At 40.8% G+C, this 8,456-nt stretch overlaps 1 long non-coding RNA gene across 1 annotated transcript; it reads left to right on the top strand.

Moving 5' to 3' along the window:
• Window positions 1–741: 741 nt before the first annotated feature.
• LOC129624124 (uncharacterized) lies at window positions 742–8,224 on the top strand. Its single transcript, XR_008700761.1, has 3 exons — window positions 742–866; window positions 3,919–4,013; window positions 7,976–8,224. It is a non-coding gene; the product is annotated as an uncharacterized LOC129624124 (long non-coding RNA).
• Window positions 8,225–8,456: the final 232 nt, after the last annotated feature.

Below are 8,456 nucleotides of genomic sequence, written 5' to 3'. Positions count from 1 at the left end.
CCTGGATTATCACCCAGGGACCTGCAGCAGATCACAGAGGCCTGGGTTTCAGGGCATGGGAATGGCTGGACCACACAAGACTGCAGGTCTCCAATACAAAAAGTAACAGTTTAAGCCTCCTGAGTGGATGAAATTTCCAGGAAGAGAGCAAAGGAGGAAAGAAGACCACAAATGGAGCCCTAGGGAATAACAAAATTAAAGGGCAGACAAAGCCCCTCAGCATCACTAGAAGGACAGTGTGACTCAGAGAATCCATCATTATTGATAAAGAGTCAACCATCTCCTGTCATGAGTTGAATTGTGTCCCCACAAGATACGTTGAAGTCCTAATGCTGGTTCTTCAGAACGTGCCTTTATTTGGGTGGAATGGGTTAAGATGAGGTCTTCCTGCAGTAGCAGGCCCCTAACCAGTCTGACTGGTGTCCTTTTAAAAACACTACACGAAGAAGCAGGCATGTACACAGCAGAATGCCAAGAAGCCTCGAGTTATGCTAGCAGCAGCCGGGGAACTGCCAGGAGCCAGGAGAGAGATGCTTGCCTGCTGTTTTCCAATGGAGCACCACTGTGCAGACACCTTGACCTTGAACTTCCAGCCCCCGGAACGCGAGACAGTAAGTTTGCATCTAAGCCACTGGGTCTGTGGTACTTCTTAACGGCAGCCTCAGTGACCTGACACCACACCCTGGCTGCACAAAGAAGGTGCTGTTTCTCCACTCTGTTCCAGCCTCTCTCCCGCATCCTTCCTGGATCTCACTCCTGATTCTCAGAGGTTTCTGGGTAAGCAGATCATCCCCCTTACTCACCTGGAGTCTGAGAATCAAACTGTCTTGCGCATCTCGACCACTTCAGACTTTGCCCTGCTCAAGGTAAGCCAGGAGACACTGTGGCACCTCAATTTCCTTCTTTTCTTTTTTTTTTAATTTGCTCTTTGACTGGAGGAAAATTCCTTAATAATGTTGCGTTGGTTCCTGCCATACAGCCAGGCAAATCAGCCCCAATTATACATACATCCCTTCCCTCTTGAGCCTCCCTTTCCTCCCTCCAAACCCACCCCACCAGGTCATCACAGTTCACCGAACTGTGCCATACAGCAGCTTCTCACTAGCTAGCTGTTTTACACACGTTAGCGTATATGTGTCGATGCTACTTTCTCCATTTGTCCCACTCTCTCTTTCCCCCACTGTGTCCACAAGTCCGTTCTTCACATCCCATTTTAAAATAAGGTGCTAAGGTTGCAAGAGCGTCTTCAGCTTCAAGTTTCTACAAATACCTGGATGGAAATTAACCTGCAGAAAAGTGAGGACACAAGTTGATCCCCTCCCCCTTCTCACCACTAAACACCCCAACCTTTTATCTGAGCAAAGGGAGAGACACCCTCCTTTGACGTTATCAGACAAATCCCCATGATTCATCTGCCGTATTTTTAAGCTTTTCTTATAAGCCTCTAAGTCTCATAACTGCATTAACATTATTTTTCCTTCATCTTAAACCTGTCCCCTTAAAGTTTCGAACATTACTATGATTCAATGTTAAATATGATGACTTACAAAGTCGCACGTATCAGACCACAATTCAAATCATTCTCAGATTCATCCCTCTCAACCATCATGCTAAATTGTTTTCATAATTTCACCACCCATGAAGCCTGTCTGATTTTTACTTCACCTTCTGATCCGCTTTCTCTACCATCAAGAGTAAATCACCCATATCTCCATATGTTTCCTCCCCTTCTCTAACTGTATTACTCTAACAATTTCAAATTCAGTTTCTTCCATAAAGTCAAAGAAGCCCCTAATGAAACAAAGGAAACTCTTTAATGCCGTTCTGCCTTTAGAACCTGTACTCCCCCTAGTAAATCAAGCCTGCTCCAAACCAGTGGTGTCACTGCGTATCTAAATACTATTTTTTAAAAAATACTATTATATCTTAAACACTGGTACCTAACGTCATTGAAACTTTGTCACAGACCAACCTGAGAAAAAATGGGGTGCATATTTTTGAGATAAGACAGCAATCACAAAGTTGGCTCAAGGACTGTACCTGGGAGTAACATTTCTGTTTTTTTGTTTGTTTGTTTTGTTTTTTACTGGGGGATAATAATAAAATGTGTAACTCATAAAAATAGTCATATTGCTTCATGAAGTCAAACTACATCATCACTTCAGATCTATTAGTAGTAGAAGGGGGAAAATGTTCTTTCCAGTCTTAGCTTTGTAAGAATTTCACATATTTTATTTTAAAACCAAAATAAAATATTTGTTCCTTCATCCACCAAGCAGAATGTATGTTGTTAAAAAATATATGTATTGTTCATTGATTCTCCAAAGGCCCAGTATAGTGTAGAATCCTATTTGTCACTGAGCTTTTTTATACCTAGGAGTCTCATAGTAAACAGAAGTGGCCCTTTAACAGTTCAGTTCAGTTTAATCACTCAGTCATGTTCAACTCTTTGGGACCCCATGGACTGCAGCACACCAGGCCTCCCTCTCCATCACCAACTCCCAGAGTTTACTCAAACTCACGTCCATTGAGTCGGTGATGCCATCAACCATCTCATCCTCTGTTGTCCCCCTCTTCTCCCACCTTCAATCCTTCTCAGCATCAGGGTCTTTTCAAATGAGTCAGTTCTTCGCATCAGGTGGCCAAAGTATTGGAGCTTCAGTTTCAGCATTAGTCCTTCCAATGAATATTCAGGACTGATCTTTAGGATGGACTGGTTGGATCTCCTTGTAGTCCAAGGGACTCTCAAGAGTCTTCTCCAACACCACAGTTCAAAAGCATCAATTCTTCGGTGCTCAGCTTTCTTTAGAGTCCAACTCTCACATCCATACATGACTACTGGAAAAACCCTAGCTTTGACTAGACGGACCTTTGTTGGCAAAGTAATGTCTCGGCTTTTTAATATGCTGTCTAGGTTGGTCATAGCTTTTCTTCCAAGGAGCAAGTGTCTTTTAATTTCATGGCTGCAGTCACCATCTGCAGTGATTTTGGAGCCCCCCCAAAATAAAGTCTCTCACTGTTTCCATTGTTTCCCCATCTATTTGCCACAAAGTGAGGGGACCAGATGCCATGATCTTAGTTTTCTGAATGCTGAGTTTTAAGCCAACTTTTTCACTCTCCTTTAATAAATGGTTGGCAAATAGCCTGGTATTGAGTGGGGCAGGATTCTTAGAGGAAAGGGCAGAATAGGGAGGTGCCAGGCACATCAACCGAGAGCTTTTTATCAGTGGAAACGTAATGAGAAATTTATCTCTAGATGATGCTCTGTGAATCAGGTTGTTTTATCCATTTTTAGGAGAAGGAACCGAGTGTCCTTTCTCACAGCTCATAAGGAGCAGAGCTGGGACCCTGTGCACCCAGGTTAACACATCCTCGTACTTCCTTTGATCAGAAGAGAAGCCGGAAGGGAGCCATCTATGTTAATGTGAAGAGCAACTTCCTTTCCAAATAATCTGATCAGACTCAATAGATTCCAGACAAACATGGCTTTGCTAATACTTTACTGTTTTGAAAACTACATTGTTGCTGTTGTTCAGTCACTTAAGTTGTGTCTGAGTAGAGCTGAGACTCTACCTTACTGCAGGCTAGGTTCCTTTCTGATTCTGACTTGCTAGGAAATCTACTCTAAGAAAGACCTGTCTACCCCTCTCTCTCTGTCTCTCTCACACACACAGACACACACATTATGACCCAAGTTTAGGAAGTCGTAGACTTTTTGTTGACTCTGTATAAATCAATGGGATAAAATGCACTTTTTTCACTTCCTGACTTCACCATAAGTGAACTTATGGTGCCATCGTGTGGTGAGATACAGAGATTCATTTTTATCTGTTACACCAGGCTCCCTAGACTTCAATCTGTGACTTTAGCATCACCTCTTGTACCATCTCTCTCTCTCTCTCTCTCTCTCCATAAAAGCACAGCCACCCCTGAGGGAGACATGTGTATCATTTCCACTTTTTGCATCGGACATTCAGCAGAAGATGAGGTGTTTGCCTGCTGCTTCCTAGCAGGTCAGTTATGGGATTATCTGTGGGGTACTCTTTAATTGCAGCTTCACTTGCAAGGGTGCCTTTGATTACTAAGAGGTGTGAGTAAAGCTGAGTCCAGGTATTTGTGTGCTATCTGCAGGCAAAAAATAACCATCTGGAAGGGAGTTAGTGACTGGTTTTCTGCAGGTAAAAAGTGACGAAAAGTGAAAGTGTTAGTCGCTGAGTCTTGTCTGACTCTTTGTGACCCCGTGGACTGTGGCCCCACTAGGCTCCTCTGTCCATGGAATTCTCCAGGCAAGAATACTGGAGTGAGGAAGCATTCCCTTCTCCAGGGGAATTTTCCCAACCCAGGGATCAAATTCACATCTCTTGCATTGACAGGTGGATTTTTTGGGTATATTTTCTAATTTATGCAAGAAGAATCTGTCGAGAATGGCCCTAAACCTGGCTCCTTCACTTTAGTTTCCCATGGGTTCCCCTCCCTGGACCTTTTCCCATGGGTCCCCTCACCCTCAACATTCACACATCAAAGATGTGGAAGGAGAGACAGAATTTTAGCTCTGGCCTCAAACAGAAGTGAATTTCCCATAATTCTCAGGTTAGATATGTACAGTAGGCTCTTAAACTAACGTTCAAAAAACACAACCTTATTACAGAAAAACTGTGTTGAATGGACATTGTTAAAAATCATTATTTACTTCTGGAAGTTAGTTGATTTTATATTTTCCAAGCAGATATAAAGATATTACCACTAGAGAGCACCATGGTTCTTCCTTAATCTATATACATATGTGTTATAGTGATCCCTAATTTTAGGGATGATGTTAAATAATAACCATTATAATTTAAGCTGAATTTGGAATATTCTTTTGCTCTGTTTTGGTCTTTGCCTAGTAACAATATCCAAAGGCATTTCAATTTTGTTTTTTAAAATGAAAATCAGCAGCCAATTTCTTTGAAACCAATGCCACTTGTCTTTAGTACAACACCTACAACTATCTTGACCAAGCAAATACTAGCTGTTCAAATGCCTTAAACACCTTCCAGATTCACAGAATGAAAATTCATGCCTTTGTGAGGCTTATATTCTAGAGGAAAGACTGAGACAATGAATGAAGATTTTATATATATGTATATATATACACACATACATATATATATACATACATACTATACACACATATATTAATAACATTAATGAGATATTATATATAAAATTGTATATAGTCTATATAAAACCCCTGACAAGATGTTACATATGATATATGTATTTACAAGTCTTGTCTGAAATATTATCACTAAGGTAAACTCAGATTGGGCTTCCCTGGTGGCTCAGTGATAAAGAATTTGCCTGACAATGCTGGAAACACAGATTCTATCCCTAAGTTGGGAAGATCCCATGGAGGAGGGCATGGCAACCCACTCCAGTATTCTTACCTGAAGAATCCCATGGACAGAGGAACCTGGGGGATGGAATCCATGGGGTCGCAAGGAGTCAGACACAATTCAGTGAAACAACAATAACAAACTCAAATTGTTAACGGGCAGCTATACTACATTAATTAACATGCAGGAGTAGACGTGTCCTTTTCTATAGAGAGTCAACATCAGAACATCCCGCCCAATCTCTCTGTGTGCTCAATCTCCAGACTACCCCAACTCTTATACAAATGTCTTGAGAGTGAGCCACAGAAAGACAGCTTTGGTTTTATTTTGGCATACATGCCATTGTACCTGTACTAATATCATGGGATCATGACTCAGGACTCCACCTCAACAAGACTTCATTCATCACGAAATAGGCTTCAGGTCAGATTCCATCAAGTGCATCTGGAGAGATACTTCCTTGGTGGGTATCCCAACATTCTTCCATGAGACATACTCAAGGACAGAGCTTTGCAGTGGCATTATCCACACGAAATCTGCCCAGAGGTCAGGACAGATATATTGCCTTCACAAGTGGCAGTTCCATAACCCACTCAGTGCAGTGTCTGGATAGGATAACTCTATAACTCCTTGATAGGATCCGGAACAGGAATAAAACAGGTATAAAAGGACAGCTGATGAAATCTGAACCTGGACTGCCAATTAAGTGTCCTGATCTTCATCATTATAATTTGGCTACAGGGCTTCCCAGGTGGCTCAGTGGTAAAGAATCTGCCTGCCAATGTAGGGGATGTGGGTTCAATCCCTGGGTTGGAAAGATCCCCTGGAGAAGGAAATGGCCACCCACTCCAGTATTCTTGCCTGGAAAATTCCATGGGCAGAGGAGCCTGGTGGTCCATAGTCCAAGGGGTCACAAAGAGATGGACACAACTTAGTCTGAGCATTTACATAATTTGGTTACATAATCATCTGTCCTTGTTCTTAGGAAATCTACACAAAGAATTTAGTGACAAAAGGGCACAGTATCTTCTGCTTACTCTGAAATGGTTCAAGAAAAGTGAATGTTGTCTCTATACTGAATTATCTCTATCTACTACATCTGTCTCCAGAGAAAGAATGATAAATAGGTCACTATTCTTGAAATTTTTCCATTTTTGAAATTAAATAAAACGCTGCAAAAAAAGAATGCACATCAAAACAGAAAATGCACACACAAAATTATATCTTTCCTATTGTGACAGTTTCCCTCAAATTTGCATAGGTAAGGAAGCTGTGAATTATTCAAATGAATAGTGAGTGTAGGTGGAGGGTTCTGGTTAGAAATAGCAGGAATAACATTTATCCTTAGCAATTCATGGCTAAGGGCAAGGTTTTAAAAACCCTGATGCAGAAGAGATGGCTGAATGCAAAAGGTCACAGCTGTTTTTAGAAAAAGGCAAGCAAGCTATTGCACAAAATTTCCTCATGGTAAAATAGATTTTAAATGCCCTACCATTATGTATTTTCATAAAGAGTACTCTGATCCATAGAACTGCTATATGGCTGCTAGAAATAGGAAAGAATTTACTTCTTCCTGCATTTGATAAAATGACTGGAAATAGCAAGTTTAAAATGAAATCGTCATTTTGCTTCAATTTTCAATCCAAGAAAACCCTCTATTTTCACCCCATGGCTATAAATGTCTGTGCAGGCTCACAAGAAAATGCTTCAAGAATTCACACTAACACAGTTAGGATGAACCCTCTTGACTCATATCTTTCCCCCTCTTCTGTGAAATTCCTGTCCTAAGTCATTGATGGGATGCCCTTGGCACCTGAAGACTGGAGATGACAGGTCATAAAACATTTAATCTGGGAAGGACAGCATTGGATAAATACTGCTGCTAGGAGCTCCTGCTATGTGGAAGAAAGGCAGAGTATAACAGTCGATACTAGTTACAAGATGGGAAAAATCCCTTCTGTGAAGATACATTCTAGCTTTTTTAAACTTGTAAAACCTGTAGTCAGGAAAAGGAAAACAATGGAGAGAGAAGCGTGGCATAGATATGTTACTTATTTCTCATAAAAAGCCCTCCAGGCTCCTCTGTCCATGGGATTCTCCAGGCAAGAATACTGGAGTGGGTTGCCATTTCCTTCTGCAGGGGATCTTCCCAACCCAGAGATTGAACCAAGTTTTCCTGACTTGCAGGCAGATTCTTTACTGTCTGAGCCACCAAGGAAGCCTGTCTTGAGAATACTTGAGCATAGTTATGTAATGTCAACAACTGTCTGTCAACTACCTATTACCAAGTGGTCAGAGAACTAGACATTTTATACATTTTCTTACCTCATCGAATCCTCATAACAATCTCATGATTTAAATTGCAATCTCATGATTTAAATTGCATTAGTTAAACATCACAGAGAAAAGTGAGACAGAAAAATCAGCTTGGGTAAATCCTAGCTCTGATTTAAATCTAGGCTGTTAAATGTCAAAGTCTTTGCTCTCACCTCAATACTGAACTGGCTATGAATGTGCTATAGGTCCTGACGGGGGCAGCCCTGGATCATGACTATCATGTAGTCAGTAAAATCTATCCTTCCTTATTTTACCCACAGAGGAAAAATCATTTGATCAGAAAGAGAATTCTCACCCTGCAGCATGGAAGAGAACATCCAAAAAGTGACTGAACCTCCATCTCCTGAAGATTTCTTACCACTGAGCCACCTGGGAAGCCTGATTTAGGGACTATGGCTTTTTTTAATATTCACAAAACATAAAATTTTAAGTAATTTTATACACGACAATAATGTTATTAAATGTACATTAAATGGTGGTGCCAATATGAGATTGGAAAAATAAACCCCCCAAATAAAGGATTAATAGCCAGATAAATCAATAAAAAAGAATCAAATAGTTTTCAGTTAAGGTTAGAAAACTTTGAAAATTAAAAGCAACATTAGAGAAGCAAAGCTTTGTATAGCAAAGCAAATCACTATGTATCAGGCAGGAATGATGAAAAAAATACTGGTGATATGGCTGCAAAATAAATGCCATAGCAACGTGCCTGTACACATCAATTTCAGATTTCTAGCTCTG

This window comes from Bubalus kerabau, chromosome 12, assembly GCF_029407905.1.
Source record: "Bubalus kerabau isolate K-KA32 ecotype Philippines breed swamp buffalo chromosome 12, PCC_UOA_SB_1v2, whole genome shotgun sequence".
NCBI classification, from domain to species: domain Eukaryota; kingdom Metazoa; phylum Chordata; class Mammalia; order Artiodactyla; family Bovidae; genus Bubalus; species Bubalus kerabau.
The sequence above is the reverse complement of the archived record's forward strand: the minus strand, read 5'-3'. Positions and strand labels throughout refer to the sequence as shown.